This window comes from Balaenoptera acutorostrata, chromosome 2, assembly GCF_949987535.1.
Source record: "Balaenoptera acutorostrata chromosome 2, mBalAcu1.1, whole genome shotgun sequence".
Lineage (NCBI taxonomy): Eukaryota > Metazoa > Chordata > Mammalia > Artiodactyla > Balaenopteridae > Balaenoptera > Balaenoptera acutorostrata.
This window is the reverse complement of record NC_080065.1, coordinates 67700191-67721745: the sequence shown is the minus strand read 5'-3', so window position 1 is coordinate 67721745 and position 21555 is coordinate 67700191. Positions and strand designations below refer to the sequence as shown.

At 40.6% G+C, this 21555-nt stretch overlaps 1 protein-coding gene across 1 annotated transcript in view; it reads right to left on the bottom strand.

The window, feature by feature from the left end:
• Nucleotides 1-21555, bottom strand: part of RASGRF2 (Ras protein specific guanine nucleotide releasing factor 2) — a 241503-nt gene that overhangs the window by 181338 nt on the left and 38610 nt on the right. The window lies entirely within an intron of this gene.

Below are 21555 nucleotides of genomic sequence, written 5' to 3'. Positions count from 1 at the left end.
TTTGCAATAGCAAAGAAATATAAATGACGAACCTAAGAAAATAAGTTTATCACCTCTAAAGAGTAAATTAATCTATAATTTCAATGTATTCTAATAAAATTACCAATAGGTTTTCTTTGGGTGGAATTTGACAAAGTGAATCTAGAATCTAAGCTAGGGACAGGAGAAGCTGTAACTTTAAACCAGTCTATTTGAGGCTAGACATATTAATTACCAAACTGAGACTGTCTGGGAAGGAAATATGACTGGAGAACTTTTGATTATAGGAGAACTATCAGCAAATACACTGGGCCTGCTCAAGACTTCATCCTGGGGCACAGAAAGGACCAGCCCCGCACAGCTGCTCTGAGACAGAAAACCAAAGACAAAACCTGAGTTTTTTCTGTTGTCCCACCTTCCCACCCCACCCCCAAATTTCTCTTTATTCAATGTGACTGTTACATACTCATTTTCTTCAAATGAATTAAAAACCTTCAGGACAAAAGCTTTTAGTCTATAAAAAAACATTAAATCACTATGATATACACCAAAACTAACATAATATTGTAAATCAACTGTAACTTCAATTAAAAAAACCTTCAGGACAATCATCCTAGAGATAAATTCTTAAAGATCCTAGAATTTTTGGCACATTTTTACAAAAAAGGAAAAAAACTGGCTAAGAGACCTCGTGTTACTTGTGCATAAATCATCAGCCAACTAAGGACATGTCTGTGAGATAATCCACCACACTTCCCCAAGGACAGTCCTTAGCCCCGTAAATGACAAGCTGTCTTTAATTCTTAAACCTCTTGCCCAGCCAGAGAACTAAATGCTATGAACTAGCGGGAAATAATCTGATGAAAAGGCCACTGAGAATGGGAAGAATTGAGTTTAGCACTGTATTCAATAAAGCTCCATTTAAATTTGAGAGGAAAGGAGTTGAAACTCAACAAAATAACAAATCAGTGGCTTAAAGGGCAATCCTATAAGTGATGGCATTTCAGCAACAGCTGGCTACCAGCCAAGGCCAGATGCCCCGTCCAGGAAGAGGAAACATTTAATGAACCTGATATCGAAAGGCTGCAACCAGCACCTCAACAGCAGCTGCTGCTCGGGAACCCAGTTAAAAGCCACCTTTAAAAGACAGCAAGGTAATTATATCAGCAGAGTACATCCAAAGGTTAGACTATGTCTCAGGCATGACAATGATGGAAAAAGTTTTGAGAAGTACAGGTTACGTTTCCAGGAGTTCAAATTCAGCTTAACCACAAATACTCAAACACTGCCTCTACATGTACCTGCAAATTATTCAACTTAAGCCATTCATCAAAAAGTTTTCTTTGTGTATTCTGGCCTCATTCTGATATGAACTCAGGATACCATGGATCTATGTGTCGGACCTGAGGCTTTAGAGGTCCCCTTGGGGATCAAAAGCATTAGCAGACACCCTTGATGGTACTCTGTGACCTCTGACCTGCCCCACTGCAGGAAACTAGGAGGGGAAGTTCCAAAGTACTGGGTCATCGTGAAGTGCAAGGAAGAATTAAAACAGTGATGACCTTGTTTATGTCTTTAAATTCAACATCTACAATGGCAGTGAGCTTCCCTTCTTTTTCTCCTTGGATAGGTTCACCTATTCCCAAATATACTTCTCCAGGCAGATGCTCTCCCACTGCCAGCCCCATATTTCTGCCATTAGCCAGCATTTCAATCAAGTCGAAAACTGAACTCACTCGTTACCTTCCCTCCCTCCCTCCCACCCGCTAATGCTCCTCCTTGTACCCACTGCCCTCACAACTATTCCTTCTCCACTTGTGTCTTCTCTGTCAAGTACGTCTTTATCCAACAGTTGTCCCAACTAGGAACCCCAAAGCCACCCTCAATTTCTCCCTCTTATCAGCCCCACATTGGGTTTCACCAATGCTCCCTCCTAAGACTCTCTTCTGGCTTTTATTATCCCTCACCTAGATTACTGTAACATCTTTATCACAGATGAAAATGACAGACATGACAACTTTGAAATACTTTCCAACTGAGACTGCTTTGTCTTATAGCTGGTCTCTCTCCTTCGTTACATCTCAGCTGCTATTACAGCCCAAAATGGGAGGTTAATGGCCTCTCTGGAAGGAGGACTGGATGACCTAGGGGAAGTCCCAGTGAGTTGTGAACACAAGAAGAAATGTGGAAGAGAAGTAGTGGTGGATGTGGGTAAGAAGGCAGACGGCAGCAGAGACACGTATGGTACAGCTTCTCCCCACTTGAGCCTAAAATCCCAGAGAAGGTTGAGGACCTAGAAGGGTTGATGACCAAGCCAAAAGCCGAGGAACTTCTGTACCACTTTCCTTTTGGAGCAACAGAGGATGTCATCTCACGCAATGTTCTCTTGCCCCACACCCACCCTCATGACAACGTGGGGTGGTGACCCCATGGGTAATGACCGTATCATGTAAATCAGTAAAATTGTGTCACAGCGGTTAGGTAAAGACAGGGCCTAAGTTTTGAGTTTAGCTATCCAGAGCCCCCCTAGTATTCAAGTGGTGTGATGTCCCTGAGGGTACCATGGAGGACTGTAGAGGGGAGGGGGCTATCAGACCTCATGCGGGGGGGAGGGGGGGGGTTGGGCTATGCAGCCCCAGCAAGAGCCAAGGTGTGGCCGTGTAAGCAAAACGGACACCTGGACCCTGACTGACCTGAGAGAGCATGGACCACAAGTTATAGCAGCCATACACTTTAGCAACAGATGACCAAGGCAGAGCCAGGACAACACCAGACCCCAGTCAGCACCAGCAAGGACCGCCCCCCAACCTCTGATAAAGACACACATACAACCTCAAGGGCATGGGACCCCCCCACTTACTGAGACACCATCTTCGTGAGGCACAGAAGAGAGAATGCATTACTTTTTACATGATTGGAGCAGACTGAATTTACTACTCTCAGCTAAATGCCGGTTCTTTTTTCTCCACTTACTAAGTGGGGAAGGGGTCTTAAGGAGAAAGTCTGGTCAACTTTAGGGAAAAAAATGTTTTTGAACATCTAAGTGCAGTGAGGGTAAATCTACAACCCTGTCCGCAGTCTTACCCAGCTCCCTCCAGCCCAAACAAGGTGGCCAGCGTTCTCCTCCTAAAAGATAAATCTGAGCTTTCGTATCCGCTTACAAACCCTCGCTGGTATTCTCAAACACCCACACCGACTGGCCCCATTCTCCATTTTTAACCTCATTTCTGCCTCTTTCCTACAAAGTACACCACACTCCAGCCAATCAACCCATCACTCCCGCAAGAAGACAGACAAGCTGTTTCCTCAGCCTCATGCTACTGACAGAGTATGGTCTCCAGAGTCACCAAACCTGGGTGTGAATCCTGACTCCTCCAAGTGGTAACTCTGAGACCTTGGGCAGGTCATGCAACCTTTCTGAGACTGAGTTTCCCCTGGTCAATGAGAGGATAGAGAGGAAAGAGACCTTACAGGATTGATTAGCTGACATGCAGTGCCTGCACCCAGGAGGCACTTAACAAATGTTAATTCCCTTCCCTCTCAGTGCATCTCTGTCTTGACTTTCTTCATCTCCAGTCCCTTCTCCACCTACACACTCTTATTGAACTTTCATGACTCATGTCACGAACCGTCAATTCTGCTAAGAATCTTTCCCAGGCACCTTCTGGCAAAAAGGAGTCCCCCTCTCCTCTGGCAATAACCCCGTGCACATTGTTCTCACATCGCCTTAGAGTTGCCCATGCATGTGTCTCCCTTCCCTGCAGGACTTGCCCCTTTGTACCTTTGATCCTAGCACTGTGCTGGGCACACACAAATCCCTCAATAATGTTTGGTGAATAAATGATCATCAGTAAAGAAACATGAGGTATAGTTAACCTAAAAAATTTGCTTCAAACAGCCACACATGACAACTTCATGACTATATAATCACATCCAGGTAGACGTCCAGAGAAAAGATTCAGAAAGACCCCTAAAGCTACCAAATACATATTTTTATAAGACAGAAAACAGAACATTATGATGTTCTTTACAACCCCCTAGACAAGCAATAAGAACAGATACTGTAGGTTGGCAGATTCACCAAAGGGTCTTACCTCTTACCTACAATAACCATAAAATGCCAGAAAGACAACATAATGAACAGATCTATGAAATTTAAATGTTCAGGGTCTTATTGGTATCTATTGAAGCTTTATATGCATTTTCATTTTTCAGTTGTCTGGCTTTTATTATAGTGGGTTTGCTGCTGTTTATGCTATGTGTTTTTGCAGAAAGAACAAATGTAACCCAATATGAGAACACAAGCTCACTTAAAACGCTGGGCCTTAGGCTTCTGCAAGTTAACAAGTTTATAGCTAAAACAGTGGCAATTGTTGGAGGATGGTATCATAGGACCACTTCCACATTCTCCATTTCTGTATTGTTTGAATCATTGACAATAAAGACATCAAGCTATGTAGCCAACAAAAATATGCTCATTCCATTTTCAAATTGTTTGAGTCATTTATAATAAACACATACAGCTATATAATCAACGATAAAGATAGTATCCATTTTCAAAACTATGTCTAGGTTTTTATAATACTACTTATATACCCAGAAAAAGTACATGATGTTGGTCAAATCAATGATGTTCAAAAGAAGATTAAAAACCACTGTGGGTTTTCTTAAAGTATTTGGCAGAAAAATAATCTCCTTTAAAAAAAACTGCTGCGCCACATGTATTATTATTTTGATGGTACTTCAGGGTTTTAAATTATTACATATGTTGTTGACATTTTTTCAGTTTCAGATTAAGAGAACTAAAACCAACGCTCTCTGCAGCCTTTGAGGCGGAAAATCCTCCTCGAATCCTCTTCCCACACTTGGCTCCTGTCTGGGAGGGATGGGAGGCCCTACAGGAACTTGCTAGGGTCTCCTCTCCAGAGGCCACATTTCTGACCCTGCGAGTCAGACACTGGATGGGATTTTTTAAAAAAAGATGGATGCCTTCCAAATGTTCCCAGCTTGGTGACTTACACACCTGGGGCTAATGGTCATGAGAACAGAGCAGCCTGGAGTGGCAGTGCCTCTGGGACCACAGCATGGCTCTAAAGCCAGGAGGAGCTCTCAAACCCCACCCGGGCCTTGGGGTCTGGCCTTCCTAGTCCCCAGGAATGTGAATAACGCTACTGAGTGGCCCTCTGCAGCCCGGAGCTTATTCCTCCTGCAGCAGCCCCGTGCGCTGCTATGACCATCCACGTCAGTCAGAAGGGACACTCCAAGTGTCTCTGGATGTGGAGATGGATGAAAACCATGGACAGCAATTCTCCAGTCTAGGTGCATCTCCCAAGCAATAACAAACTCTGTGCTCATGTTAATCTTGCTATGATTCATTACCTCCTGCTCTTCCTCCCTTCTCCCCTTTCTTCTTCTTTCTGTAACTGCTTGTGGAGTGGAAATGAAATACATCTTAAACATTTGATACACTTGACGAAACTGAGCTTTATGGGCCCTTATACTAATTTTCACTCCTAGGGGTTTAACTTCACCCAAACTGATAACTATCTTTACCATTCACAGGAACTTCAATTAATGTTCCTAGTATGTGACTGGCCCTCTGTAAGAGAAAAGTATCCCATCCCTGAGCCCTAGAGGCAAAGACAGATCACTCTAAATCTGATTTGCTGCCACTGACCTGGCAGTATGTGAGAGAGAGATAAGAGAAGACAGACTGAAAATAACATCCAGGTGGGCATAAAAAAAGGGGAAATACGTCATGTTTTTTGATACCATCCCCTCCCCTCCTCCTCCTGGCATTCCTACTCTTTTGCATTTCCTGCCAGTGCAATGTTACTTGCAAGGGACTTCTCTGCCCACTGCACCTGGTCACCATTGTGCCAGCTGATGGGGCACACGCTGAAGAAGAAAAGCTTAAAGCATTATATCCTGGACCCAGCACCACTGGTCTCTGGAAGAGAAATCATTTCACTCTCCTGCCTCAGGGACTGTTTTTATATAGTGGGATCATTTCTTGACCACAACTCTATCTCATGGGTACTTTTAGCTCCAAAGAAGACTCTGTGTAAATTAAAGGAGACCGTATTTTCCAACTACTTCATAGACTCCATCTTTTCATATCATGGTTACACGCTGAAGCTCATTCTTTTTTTTTTTGAATTCATTGGTTTATCTATTTATTTATTTGGTCCTCGTTGCTGTGTGCAGGCTTTCTCTAGTTGTGGTGGTGCGCGGGCTTCTCACTGTGGTGGCCTCTCCCGTTGTGGAGCACAGACTCTAGGTGTGTGGGCTTCAGTAGTTGTGGCTCACGGGCTGAGTTGCTCCACGGCACGTGGGATCCTCCCGGACCAGGGCTCGAACCCGTGTCCCCTGCACTGGCAGGCAGATTCCCAACCACTTGCGCCACCAAGGAAGTCCCTGAAGCTCATTCTTTATTGTTAGAACATATGTTAAATCTCCCAACTACTTCCTCCTACTACTTCAAATCTCCTACTTCCTTCGTTTGTTCCTTCTTACGAACAAAGACCTAAGGTGCTGAAGGCTTTCCCCCTCCCCACTGGTTCACTTCCTTTTCAACTCTGAGATTCAGAGGTCTTGCCACGGGCATATTCACTTCAGGACAAGCCGACTTCGCAGATTCGTGTCGCACCTGAGCCAGCAGTGTGCTTCCACAGAACGTGCCCGAGGCTAGGAGGAGGGACATCAGGGTTCTGGGTGTGGATGCTGGCAAACTCCTCTCGTGCTGTTTGCTCTTGGGCGAAGTGAAGACAAGGCCACCTCTCCTACCAACCCCAAGGTGGAGATAAAATGCAATAACACACATCAAAGGTGTCTCGAAAAGCATGAAGTGTGTCTTGTCATTCCTGTGGTGGTAGAACTGCCAGATCTCACCGGGAAAGCGGTCACCTCGAGTGCGCCTCGGACACCGCACTTGTTCCAGCTCTGCAAAACTGGGTAATTCAAGTGTTCCTCCTGCTTTCTCCCCACTGCTTTCCTCAGATAACAGTGCATGGGGGGAAAAAAAGGATGTATTAAAATTATAAACCAGCACACTGGGTACTTGGTAATTAAGAAGAGGTCATACTGTTTTTATTATGGTGGTTGTTGGTTGTTTTGTTCTTGTGGATGTTTTTTTTTTGTGGTTGTCTGACAGTCATGATGAAAAGATTTCTGATTTTTCCAAAGGCTTAGAGAAGAGCTGTATTTTGAATTTTCAATGACATGCAAGAATTTGCTAAATGATTTGTCCCAACAGAAACCAAAACACAGACTGTAAACTTGAAACTATGAATAAAGCAGAGTATTAACATGCATAAAATCCACACTATGCTACAATATCAGCATTTAAGAACTGCCTCAGAATGTATTCTTCTATTAAACATATTTAAATGGACAGGAATTGAACTTAGAATCCAGCTCAAGGAGTACGAGTTTGACTGCCTCCTACTGTGGTTTTCTACCACAACAGGAAAAATACATTGTGTCTGGCTTCCAAATTTCAGAGAGAAGTGAGTCAAATTAAACTGTGCCAAGGAGTCAGAAAGCCTGTCATTTTAAGAATGGCTAATAGAACTTGATATATTTGGAGGCACTTCAAATCTTTGAAAGATTATCATATAAAAATTGCAACAGAGAAACTTTTAGCAAGCAAGGGATCTGAGCTCCCATAAATCACCAGTTATATTGAAATTTATGAAAAGGGAAGCATGATACATGGTGGCTTAAGTCATCATCCCTGACTCACAGGAAAAGGCAGTGATTCCTCTTCATGTTTCGTTACATTCTCACATAAGTGCCTTTCTCTTGTATCACCACTCCAGACAGGGACAGATGTTATTGACGATAACATTTGATCTTTGTGACTGGCTTCACCCCATCCCCAGTCCTCCTGTTTACTTACTATCTTTAAAGAGAGACATCTAACTCATGTCTGCCTAGAGCCACTGACTGAGCACACATGTGAATTCAGTCACCAATGTCACAGCCTTCTCTTACAGCAAGGCAACTAAACTGTAGCACCATTCCAGTGTCCACTCTACCCTGGCCTCTCCTGAACTAGTCTGGAACTTCTAACTTCACACGAAACCTCCAAAACCTTTTTACTTCATGCCATCTTCATCACTTTCTCATTTCAACCATTGGTTTTACTTATTTCCCATTGGCCAACCATATTCTCATTTGTGTAAAAGTACGCACAGTGAAAATGTATGCTGTTAACACCTAGGTTAGTTAGTCCCACTTAGCAGTGAAGAGAATAATTCAACAAAGAGACTTGAGTAAGTGCTAGAGCTCCCTTGCTGCTGCAAGGAAATGTTTTGAGGTGCTCTGTCAAAGAGGGACAATGGTTATGCCGAAAAGTGGGCGGGGGAAATATGTCTAATGAGACCATCTTCAGATTTATCCTGTGTAGCTCCAGAAGGCACAAACAGCAATAAAAGGTTAAAGTGAGAGATTTGGAAGACTTTTCTAAAAATGGGATGGGAGGCTGCTGCCAGCTGACCATATCTCAGTGGTGTTTAGAAAGGGATTCCTGCCATTGGAAAACAGAACCGGATGGCCTCTAATACCCCACAGTATCAAAATCCTTTAGTAGCTGTAACATACTCTAGAATTTCACCATTAAGGTATGCAATAGAGGAAGCATATAAACAACGGTTAGACCACCGTTCTGATTCTGCTGTTCAATATCTCAGTTTTTATTGCATGGCAATTTACCAAAATGGGAGTAAAAGGAAATACATGTCTAAATAAAGAAATAATTAGTGCCTTTTAAGAGGTAAAGTCTTTTATGACATTGTGCCTGGTTTATATTGATAATCATCAGTTACACTTATCAGATCAACTAAGAACCACTGCTGCACTGATGGTTTTTAATCAGAAGCATTGGGTTCGTAACAATACAAAACTGACAGAAAGAGTCCTTTGAAATCTTATTTCATTTGTTACATTTTAAGTGCTAACTACTCAGCAATAATTATTAGCACTTTAATTCATTGAGCAAACCTCAAAGATGGAAGCCCTAATAATAATGATAATCAAATAATAATGATCAAATGCATAGCTCATGAACCAAAAACTGGATAATATAAAAAGATTAATTTAATTAATTAATTTTATTTATTTATTTATTTAATAAATAAAGAAATTTTCTAAATCAATAAGGAAAAGCCAAATATCCTAATAGAAATGTGGGAGAAGAAACAGAATATTCATTTGCCCACAAACAAAACAAAAGTTGACACAAATAGGTGAAAATATGAAAAAGAAATGCATATTAGTGCATTAAGACTATCTTTTCAAATTGCAATTTTTTAAATAATAAAATCCAGAGTTAGGAAGTGTAATGTGCTGATTGAAATAAAAACAGTTACAAACTCTGTGGAGATGGTTGGCAATTTGTATCACAGACTTTAAGCTATTCTCTGATACTAATGAAATCATTAAAAATACATTCAAAGACTTATGTCTAAGAATGTTTATAGCATCATTAACAATAATAAAAGTGTCCAACAATAGGGGACAAATTAAATTATGGGATATTTAAATGGGAACACTCTGAGCAATTAAATTAATAATCACACTCTGTAAGAATATTTTCAGGCTAGCCCCTGAACTATGCATAACAGGAAAAATTCCAAGGAACCCTGTGAAAAGTAACAGCTACAAGACTGAAAAGACTGATCAAAGATTTCAGCTACTACCCGTCACAGGAAGACAGAGTTTAGAAACTGAGTCGGCCAAGTAAGCTGCATGCTAGAATAAAAATGAACATTCTTCAAAGGAAAACAACATAACCCAGAGTCTTTAAAATGTATTATCCAATATGTCCAGTATATGCTAAAAGGTTAGTAGGAAAAAAACAACAGGAAAACTAGGGTCATAATCCTGAGAAAATATGACACAGATGTTGAAATTAGCAGACAGAACTTCAAAGCAGTTATTTAAAATGTATACAAAGACAAAGGAAAAGAGAGTTATAATGAGAACACAGATGGGGAATCTCAGCAGAGAAATGGAATTCTAAAAAAAGGAGCAAATGGAAATTTTAGAAATGAAAAGCATAACAACTGAAATGAAAAAATTAAATGGATAAACATAATTGCAGATTAGAGACTGCTGTTTCCAATGAAAGGGTAAATGTAGCAAACCTGCCACAAAGAAGACAGTTGATCTCCTTAAAAATGGTACCATATGAAGGCTCAGTGTTGATCTCTAATGCTGTCAGTTTGGACATTTAGCACAACAAGAGCTAGATCAGTCTTAGTAAGAATAAACTTATGCTGTTGGGCCCATGAGTAGCCTCCTTCTCTGCCACAATGGTCATTTTGTTCATATGCTCATCGTATCAGCACTGTGGTGACCAGTGACACACATTATCTGAAATAAAGTGGCCTGGTCAGTTTGTCGATTTGGTCGTTTAGTGCCAAGTAAACTGCCTGCTAGAATAAGAAATGAACACTCCTCAGAGGAAAATAGAATAGAATAGAATCCAGAGTCTTTAAATCTCTCTAGTGGATGCTGCAGAGATTGTCACACTTGGGGCTCACTCCTATTTGTCCATCCACATGCTTCTACTCAGGTCTTGCCATCCCCAAACTTCTAATCCTTTTCCTTCCAGGTCTTCGATGCCAGCCAGAACATTCACCACTTCCCATAAGTTTATATATGTTTGAGTCTCAGACCACTTCTCTTCCCACGCAAAGTGGATGATCAGGGGCACAGTCTGATGGTCCACCCACTGGGAGAATTTCTCATCACAGTCTTTCAACGCCATTTGGAGCTGGCCCATCCGCAACCCAAGCTTGGGCTTTTCCCTTTTCCTTCATTGAGTTGTACAGGATACCCTATACAGCCATAGGCATTAGCTGAGAAAGGGGTGCTGGTGTAACAGTGGTGGATGCCGTGGAGGTAAAAAGTAAAAATTGTGTGTCAGAGTTGTCCCACCACAGGCTGAAATGGCTGGACCTTTATACCACTGCCTCACTCAGTCACTGAATGTGGGCTGCTTCAGGAAGGGTGTAATCTTGGACAAGGCAGCTCTCTGCAGCTGTGGCAGACTCTGAAGGAGCTGACAGCTAGAGATTGTCTGCTGACCAACTCCCTGCAGCTGGGTAGCAACTCTTTCTTTGAAGGGGGATCTGGCTGATGCACCTCCATGCCTAGCAAAATCTCAAATGTCCTTCAACAGGTGAATAATAATGTGGTACATTAGTACAATGGAAAACTATTCAGCAAGAAATAAATAACTGCTGATACTCAAATAAACATGTATGAATCTCCCCATAAACTATTAATAATTACGCAGGAAAAAGCAACTTTTTGGTGAAGAACTCTGGCAGACACCACCATAACCAAATGAATAAGCTAAAGAAAAATTACGAATTCATACCTATGGAAAGGGAGAGAGAGAGGGAAAGTAAATGGGGCAAAATATTCATACCTAGTGAATCCGGGTAAAGGACATAACAGGAGTTCTTTGTATTACTCTTGCAACTTTACTAAAGTTTGAGATAATAACAAAATTTGAAGTTTTTTAAAAGTTAGGTTGCTAGAAGGCAAATTCACGGTCATATCTCCACGTATCTAAGGATCTGCTGTAAAAGTTCAATTACGCTATAACATTTCCATTGACAGGGGAAAAGGTCAGGAAGTCAAAAAAGCAAGATTTAGAGCGATAGATGGAATGAAACTAGCCATTTACTCTAAAAGAAAGATAAATATATGTAACATCTATTTATAATATGTGTTTGTAAATGGATAAAGAAATATATTGAAAACACGTACTAAATGAAGAAAACGTAAAAGCAAATCCCATCATCCAGTAATTCTACTTCCTAGAGAAACACTCAAAGAGCACATACAAAGATGCTCATTGCAATACTGTTTTAAGAGCCAAAAAAAAGACAACAATCTAAATATTTATCAATAAAAGGATAGCTAAATACACTATAGTAAACCATGAGTAAGTAGTTTAAAAGAATGAGTTCTACATGTACCAACATTTATAGGAAAGGCAGTAAAAGCAAGCTAGAAAATACAGAATTAACATTTATGAAAAAGTATTAATGAAAAAAATGGAAGAAAAAAATGAAAATGTTAACAGTAGTTACCCCTTAGTAATTATTATCTTCTTATTTATACACTTCATGCATTTTTCAAATTAGCCATAATGAGCATATACATTTTAAAGACATAAATATAAATAGTCCTATGAATGGTAAAGATTTGAAAAATACTCAGGGTCAATTAGACATTTTTCCGCTTTAAAACAAAACAAATAATGCTAAAGCATCGCAATGTAAAAAAGAGGGCTATATGGTATGCATTTACTTATAAGTAGAAAAATGTACAATGAATTGCTGGAAACATTTATGTAAATAAAAGGACTTGGAGCACATCTGGTGGACACGCCTGGCTATTAAATACCAAAGGAGCAGGATTAGGAAGGGAACTCAAAATGTTTTCTGAATGTGAACTATTAATGATGGTTTTGCTGGGCCTCTTCCCCCAAAAAAGACGTTTAATATTAAAAATACATTGTCACCTCATTTGTTGATAGCTGAAAGTTTATGGCTGTCAGACATTTAAAAGAAAACGACAATCTCAAAAATCTCCACAATCAGAATGGCTAAGAATATCAAACTTCAGTCCTGGAAAAGAAAAGTCACACATGCACATGTTCATTAGCTACAGCTGTATATTTTTGCTGCTTCTCCAAAAATCCTCAAAAAGCTAAACCTCTCCCAAATTCTCCAAAGCAGGGTGTCTTTAATTTAGTTTATGCCACACTCTAATTTCTCTTTGAGGAAGACATAACAAGTAATTCAGCCTATGCCTTATGCATTTGATTCTTTTCTTCATTGTGAAAATACAAGCCAAGTGCCACGGGTTTGTCTACCACCTATGTAAGTTATTTACCCCTTTTGAAAAAGTTTATTTTTTGCACATGAAAATAATCACATTAATCATATAAATACAGAAAATATAGAGAAGCAAAATTAGAGGGGGAAATTTATCCATAATCCCAACATCATCCAAAGACAATCATTGTTAAATTTTGATGTATTTCAATACATTCTATTTTCTAAAAGCCAGTTTAATATAGTTGAGCTCATGCTGCATATGCAATGTTACTCCAGTTTTTTTCAAGTTACATGATAACCTAAATATGTTTCCATGTTACTTAAAATGTGGTAAACATTTATAAAAGCCTGTATAGCATTGCACAGAGAGGATATACTACAGTTTACTTAAATTTATTTGCCTATTTTTGAAACATTTAGAAGGTTTTCAATTATTCCTCATAACATTTCGGTACATAACATTTTTAATTTGAATATTGAGTTAGTCCGTTGATTGAGATTCTCAAGAGTGGACAAAAGATATGAATAGTTTGGGTTTTTTTTTTAACTTGTTTTTAGATTTTCTTTAGGGATCTTTACTCCATGTTTGCCAAGGTTGACACAAGGCTGCATCTGACGGGCATGATAATCAGCTACTCAAACGACAAACAACACTCACACCACAATTCCAGCAACTGAGTGCCCCCATTCGTGAAACTATAACTGGAAATTATAAGCAGTTGAGTATTCCTACCCTCTGGGAGCTGACACTCTCAGGGGAGCTTCTTTAACCTGGGCAGCATATGATGTTCATGTCTGCATGTTCATGTCTGGGCATAAGAATAGCTAACATCTATTCAGTGCTTAACATACGCCAGGCATTGTACTAAGATTCCTTCTGTATTTTCTCATTTAATTCTCACCATGACTCCATGACTTATTCCCATTTTACAGATAGGGAAATAGGCTTAAAGAAGCATGACAGTCATCCCCAATCCACCAGGGCACGTGCTCTAAGCTGTAGGCCCAGGACAGTAATGGACTCACATTCAACCAAACACACTGCTTCCTATTCTCTGCTGTGAAAGCTTAACACATGGCAAAGCTAGCCAGGTCATATGAGTCTAAAACCCTGGACTCTGACACAAAGGTCTGCTCTGCTGAGCCAACTCACCACAAAGGATGGACCACATGGGAAGGAGAAATAGATGGGCTGGAACCTGGATAGACAGTAGGTATGTCCATTTCCAAAAATCATCAAGTCTACAGAGTTTTACCCCTGAATTTTATAGTGTTCCTATCTGCTGCCCTAACCATTTCTATCCTCATTTCTAATCTTTATATCAACAGCCCAAGAGACAGCAGGTGCCATAAAAAAGGAAAGGAGGGAGGGAGGGAAAAAGAGAAAGAAGGAGGGAGGAAGATATCCACTAAATATTTATCAACCACCTTATTTTAGAAAGTATCATGCTGGTATGTTATACACACACACACACAAACATACATATCACTCTCTGGTCTTAAGGACATTGCTATTTAGCTAAAGAGCCAAATTAGGCACTCATAAAACAACTGAATAACAATGTAAGACTAAATAACAGTGTAAGGTGTGTCAAAGTGCTGAAATAAGCTGTATGCAAATGGCAACCATCATCATTCATTTTTTCAGGTTTGAGACAGTTGTTCCTGTATATCAGACCATGCATCCTGATTTCGGCCTATTAGAAAATATTCACTATAGATGAAGACAATAAATGCTATAGGAGATCAAGTGCACATACATCAAAATACAAGTTAAGTCGCTCCCCAAGGCCAAGTCCCAGGGGACTAGAGCATCCAGAAAGAAGGACGGTACAGAATATGGGAAGAGTAAGTGTGAAGAAACTGGCAGAAATGAGGCAGAGGTCTCTTACTGGATGTTCCTGGGGAAGTTCGGGGCCTTTAGAACCTCTCCATTACTGCCACTGCCAAGGGATGTGGACACTTCTGTTGCTCTTTCCAGTCATGTCTCCATGTCCTACTCACCCCCTCCCAAACAAGGATGCCCCATCTGATCTGCTTGCTCAGCATTTCACATTCAGTGCGTTGGTCTCCTCTATGGTGGGGTCACTGCTTTGAAGAACAACATAGAGTCACCCTTCTCTCTCAGTTGTACCTGCAATTAGGGGAGTAAGGTTAGCAGTCATCATGGAGAGGCGGGTGATCCTGATGGTTGACTTTTCCGGTCCTGATGCCAGACTCCTTGGGTTCAAGTCCCCTTGATGTCCCTTATGAACCTACATATCCTTAGGCAAGTTGCTCAATATCTCTGTCTTTCAATTTTTGCATCTAAGAATGTGGCTGATTGTTACACCTACCTCACAGAGTTATTGTGAAAATTACCTGAATTCTTCCACGTAAAGAATTTATGTTCGGGCTTCCCTGGTGGCGCAGTGGTTGAGAATCTGCCTGCCAATGCAGGGGACACGGATTCGAGCCCTGGTCTGGGAAGATCCCACATGCCGCGGAGCAACTAGGCCCGTGAGCCACAACTACTGAGCCTGCGCGTCTGGAGCCTGTGCCCCGCAACAAGAGAGGCTGCGACAGTGAGAGGCCCGCGCACCACGATGAAGAGTGGCCCCCGCTTGCCGCAACTAGAGAAAGCCCTCGCACAGAAACGAAGACCCAACACAGCCATTAATAAATAAATAAATAAATAAATAAATAAATAATTTAAAAAAAGAATTTATGTTCATGAAGCTATTTTCACTAACAAATTTGGGTTTGCCCTGCTCTTTATTTGCAGGGCCTGAGTACGCAAGGGAAATAGGAAGCTCCTCTCTCAATGTCAAGCTCAGGCTACACTGTCCTACATGGTCAGGGGGTGAGGTGCATCCAGATTAATAAATCGGCCTTTGTCTCTCATTTGACTGGATATTCTTCTACACGTGGTCCACTGGTGATAACCTCAGAGGAGGAAAGGAACACAACCCTCTAACAAAAGGGTTGTAAGGTTGCAACAATTTATCAGATTTTAAAGAGCCACAGAAACTACAGAAAATAAATTTTATTCCATAGGCAATAGTGATTTATTATATTTTCTTGGGCTGGAACCATGAGATAACAAAAGCTGTATTTCGTAAGAATTAACCCGGCAGTCATACACAACCTTCTGCAGAAAGTCTCTGTATCCATTCAAACCAGGTTCTTAAAGGTTAAAAAAAAATCCAGCACTTATGATTTTTTTCACATTTTCTAGCCAGATGTTTAAGAAGTCTGTATTAACAGTACTAAATTTCAACAAAACAAGAACTGTGCCTCTGATCTCTTAAATCCTAGTGCCTGACATATAGTAAGGGCCCCATAATGCTGACTGAATAAATACAAAACAGTATTTACTATAACCAAAAGAATACCGTGAGAAAGTTGAGTTTGATGGCACAAGTTAAAGATAAAAGGGAAAAAGAAAAAGTGAGGGAGGGTCTGCCCAGCTAACTTCCACCGCAGTACACAGCAGGGGCTGAGAACCGACCCTCTCAGATGTGTGATGCCAGAGGGGAGGGGCCGCTGCAGCCTCAGGGCCCAGCTTGAGAAAGGTCCAGGGCAAGGAATGGACCTCTGCACCCCAGGGAAGAAGGGCCTGCTTCACTGTACAGAACCATCTCTCAGGAACCAGAAAAGGTCAGTGTAAATTTTCAAGTTGTTGAGCTTGAAAACCAGCAAGAAGGCGAAAGGAAAGTCAAGTTCACCTTTCCTTCCAACAAGGGAAAGAACCTTGGGAGCATGTTTTCTGGGAAGAACTGGTGTACTTGAAACCACAATCAGAAACGTTTTGAACAAATTACATTGTGAAAAACATAAGCACGTGATTTTGATGGCATCTAATCAGTCAAAATACAAGAAGAGGAAATGGATTAGCTGCTCCGGGGTATGAAACTATGGATTTTAAATCATTTGCAGCCTCATCCCCATCTACTGTGGACATATCTTTCTACTGACTACTCTGAATGGAACACACTTTTGGGAACACCTTTCCACTCTCAAAACTGTTGACGGTTTCAGAAAACCATTTAAATCGAGAGACTGCCACTTTCAAGGGTCCTTCAGTCAGAGTAAGAAGCATCGAAGTGAAATCAAGAAAAGCCTAAAGGGCCATCAAAAGAGGATCCCAACAGAAAACTGTGAACCGAGTGTGATTACAGCTCAGTAAACAACAAAATAACCTAAAGTGGAAAAAAAATGACAGGAAATACCCCAAGACGTTCAAGTAGATGTCATTGGGTAATACAAATTTAAGTAATTTGGGTTCCATAGTCATCTAGTTTTTTAAGGAGCATTTATTTGTTTTTATTGGAAAAACATATAAACATTTAACTAACTAATTACATATTAAAGTCCAAGTTTTTTTTTCAAACTAGGAAACAAAATATAGCATCTAGGGACTTCAGCGGGGGTGTGGTTTGTTATTTAGACCTCACTGGAAATAGTTTCTTTCATATCTTGAAAACCTTTTATTATCACTCAGGAAATTTGTTTTTAACTTGGAAGGGACTTTAAAGATTGTCTGATAAAAAAGTACCTCATTGTACAGCTGAGGAAACAGTGAATTTCCTAACAAATAGCCAGTCAGGGGCAGACCTAGAACTCTGACCCACAGTTCCTGCCTCCTAATCAATGTTCTCTCCAACACTGAGCCTACTTCACCAAGGAAAGTGCCCCTTCCCCTTCCCAGATAGGAAGAAAAAAGCAGTGCAGAAAATCATGTCTCTTCACACCTGGGTATGTACCCAAGAGAAAGGAAAATATATGTCTACACAAAAAGTTATATATGAATGTTCACAGCAGCACTATTCGTAACAGCCAAAAAGTGGAAACAACTCAAATATTTATCAACTGATGAATGGATAAACAATGTGGTATATCCATGAAATGGAATATTATTCAGTCATAAAACGGAATGAAGTACTGATACATGCTATATACACACATGGATGAGCCTTGAAACCACTGTGCTAAGTGAAAGAAGCCAGTCACAAAGGACTACATATACATAATTTATATAAAATGTCCAGAATAGGCAAATCCATAGAGACAGAAAGTAAATTAGCAGTTGCCTAGGGCTGGGGGGTAGGGGATGGGAAACTGGGGGAAATTGAATTGTTTTAAAATTCACTGTGGGGATGAGTGCAGCTGAAAACAAATACTAAAAGTTTATCAGCATGCATTGCACTTCTGTTCCAAGTAAAGAATACTGATGATGTCATATTGAGGAGAAAACAATCATCTATGTAGATTATGATTTCAATCAGGGCATTTATACTTTTTCCATATTTGCTGCCCTGCGATTGGTTATGCTACCCAAGCTCTGGAACTCCTGCCTCTATCTGTTAAGATGGTAAATTCTCCAGAGCCATTTCAACTGATGAAATGACCCAAATTAAATAGCTGCATATACCATCCTGTGGAAAAAGCCAGCCAAGAGAGCCACCTGCTTTAAAGAACAATACATTATTAAGATGTAAGAAATGAATCTGCTTCAAATGGTTTAACCAAGTAGTTAGGTGTCCAGTGGTTCTTACTCACAAGCCAGCTGGTGGAACGTTGCTATTGGACTGGACGTGCAGCCTCCTGGCCTCACACCACACCCAAAACAGCCTCTTAGCTGTTTGCCCCACTTCTTACTCACAGAAAGTCCATGAACTTACTGGGAAATGGATCCCACTCCGTGATCAGTAGGTCAATCACTGCCCGGAAACAAAAGGGCATGCAAGAAGTAACGTGCCAAGCCCTATCTGGTTTCAAATCAAGGAGGAGACCTGAAATCTAAGAACATCTAAAACTCAGGAGCTGAGCATTATTTTCTCTCCCCCGTTCAATGACAGGAAACTGCTCATTGTGTTTAGAGCTCAGCAGCAAATGAGAGCTTTATTCTGGCTACAGGCCTCAAATCATCCCAGAGAACCTTAAATGCTCTGAGGCTCTGACCAGCCTGCCTGCCAACAATAACACAAACACAAGCACACATGTCAGCTCCTAGCTGTCATTTCACCAGCAGCTCTGCAGTAGGCACTCTACTTTCAGGCAGGAATTTTTAAACCGGAGGATGGGGATGCATACACCCGGCACCCTGTTAGCACCTCTGCTCTAAAGTTACGTGAGCCCCTCTCTAGGCGAAGCCCCAGCTGTTACCTCCAGGGCTCTCTTCAAAGACCTAGGACAATGGTAAACATGTAGAAGGCTCAGCTCCCCACCGTTTGGGGAAGAAAATATAGGCCTCTTTTTCCTAAAATAATTGAGAAAAAGTAGATATTCTGTTTCTAACTATAGACCTAAATCTATACAGTTCAGCCTCGTCACTGACCCTGTATTTCTATTTTGATGATTTCTATTTTGATGCCTGAAATCAAAACATACTGGTTTTATACAATTTTGTCATTTATACCTCAATAAAGCTGAAAAATTGTTTGTTTTCATGAATAAACCTTAAGATACAAACCAATTTACTTTTCCTTTATTTAAAAAAAAACCTAACCCTTTGTGATATTAAAAAAACTGAGATAGCTACTTTCCTCTGGCAGGTAATCAATTACTTTGACCAATTCACACCCACTGGACAGAGTTCAAGGGACTCTCATTAACAGTTTCCATCTGGTTTGAAGACATCAAAAAAGCGGCTCTTGTCCATAAGTGGACCAACGGTCAGAGTCAGGTCTGCCACGCTGCTTGCCAAACCTGTCATAATAAATGTACCATAATGCTGATAATTTATTGTTGGGGAAAATGATAATTCTATTATCAAATATTCCATCTCACTCTATCTAGTGAGATAACATCTTGCAAAATCCTGGAAAAAAATGGCTTAATAACAAAATTTCCAGGTCTACACAATGAATACTCTTATTTACATGATCTGGATATTCCACAGGAACTAATATATTTTAAAATCTAGACTGTTACTAAGTAAAGGTACACTAAGATTTTTTTTTTTTACTTCTTCCAAAGATGCAAATTTATCCAGCAGTAATTATAGTCCCTTCATTTTAATATCACATAATCAGTTGTTTACAATGACAAAACTGCATCTTCTGAGTCACAGAAAATATTAAGAATGGATAGGTCACCACAAGATATTGTCCATATGTTCCTTAACTCTTTCTCAGTTATAGTTTTTTTTTCCATGATCGATCATTTAAAACAGGTAGCAAATGAATGGCATTTCAATAGCCACCTAGCTATTTTAGTAAATACCTGGATCAAAACATAGTACTAAATCCAGTATCCAGAATGTAAATGTGGGAAAGAAAAGCAAATAAATAATTAGATGTATTGCAGAGAAAAAATAAAGCCCTGAAAATGAAGTTGACAAATTTGATAACTACTCCCCCTCTATAAATAGGAAGAGTTGTTAAATGCTAAATATGCCACTTTTACTTCCTCCAACAAAGCTAAACTAGAAGGAAAAGTTGGTTGATATTCTTTCTGAAAACATACTTTCCACTGAATATATATAGTAGTTTGCCAACTGGACTACTGATGCAAAGCTATTTGCTAAAACCTACAGTGGTAACCAAATTATCTAATTCCACATATCGATGTGTCTTCGTAGATAAACTGAACAGATGAACCCATTTCCAACCAAAATGAATGGACACTTTTCTCCCATTCCTAAGAGGCCACCAATTCTGTCACAGTTCAAGAGGACATGGAAGACAAGGCCCTGTTCGAACCAGCAGGTGAGGAGAAGCCCAGATTTCCCTTCGACCTAACACAGGTTTCTAAGTGTCTACCATACAGCCAAAACTGTGCTGGGAACTGTTTGTCTATCAAGATAAGAAACTCTTTTTCTCAGCCCTCAAGGAGCTTACAATCCCACAGCAAAACAGAGGCAAGAAAACAAGTAAATAAATACAAATCAGGGTAAAATTAGGTGTCATGAGGTAGTTGCTCTGGCTTTTCAAAAAAGAACAGTACACGTGTATGTCTGTGAAAGCCCTTTGGTCATCAAACATCCACATCATACCCTTCAATTGCCCAGGGGTGGCAGCCGTGCTCAAGAAGGAGGGAATCCTTGACCCCCAGAGTACCAAGGAGCATCTTTGTGGTCCCAAAGGAATGAGGTCTGAGGGTACAAACAGACTAGATGTTTGTGTTCCCCCAAAATTCATATGTTAAGTCCTAACGCCCAATGAGAAGAAATTAGGAGGCGGGGCCTTTGGGAGGTAATTAGGGCATGAGGGTGGAGTCCTCATGAATGGGATTAGTGCTCTCATAAAAAGAGACCCCAGAGAGATCCTTCACTCTTTCCACCATGTGAGGACAGTGAGAAGATGGCCTTCTATAAACCAGGAAGCAGGCTCTCACCAGACACCCAATTGCCGGGGTCTTGATCTTGGATTTTCCAGCCTCCAGAGCTGTGAGAAATAAATTTCTGTTGTTTATAAGCCACCCAGTCTGTGGTATTTTGTTACAGCGGCCACGCAGACTAAGTCAGAGGGCCCTAAAATGGCAGTGAAAACTGAGATGCTCAAGTGTAAAAAGAATAAAACATACCAAGACTGCAGGGATACATTTTTCAGGGATACCAAGTAGTACACCTGAAAGCTGTGGGCTCCTGCAGTGAATCCAAATTTACACAGCAGAGAAGCCCAACAAAGGCAGATAACTCCCCACTCGAGCCCATCATTAGCTCAGAGTATCTCATCCTTGATTAAAATTATACTAGAGAAGACCTATGTAACAAAGACTAGCTTCATTC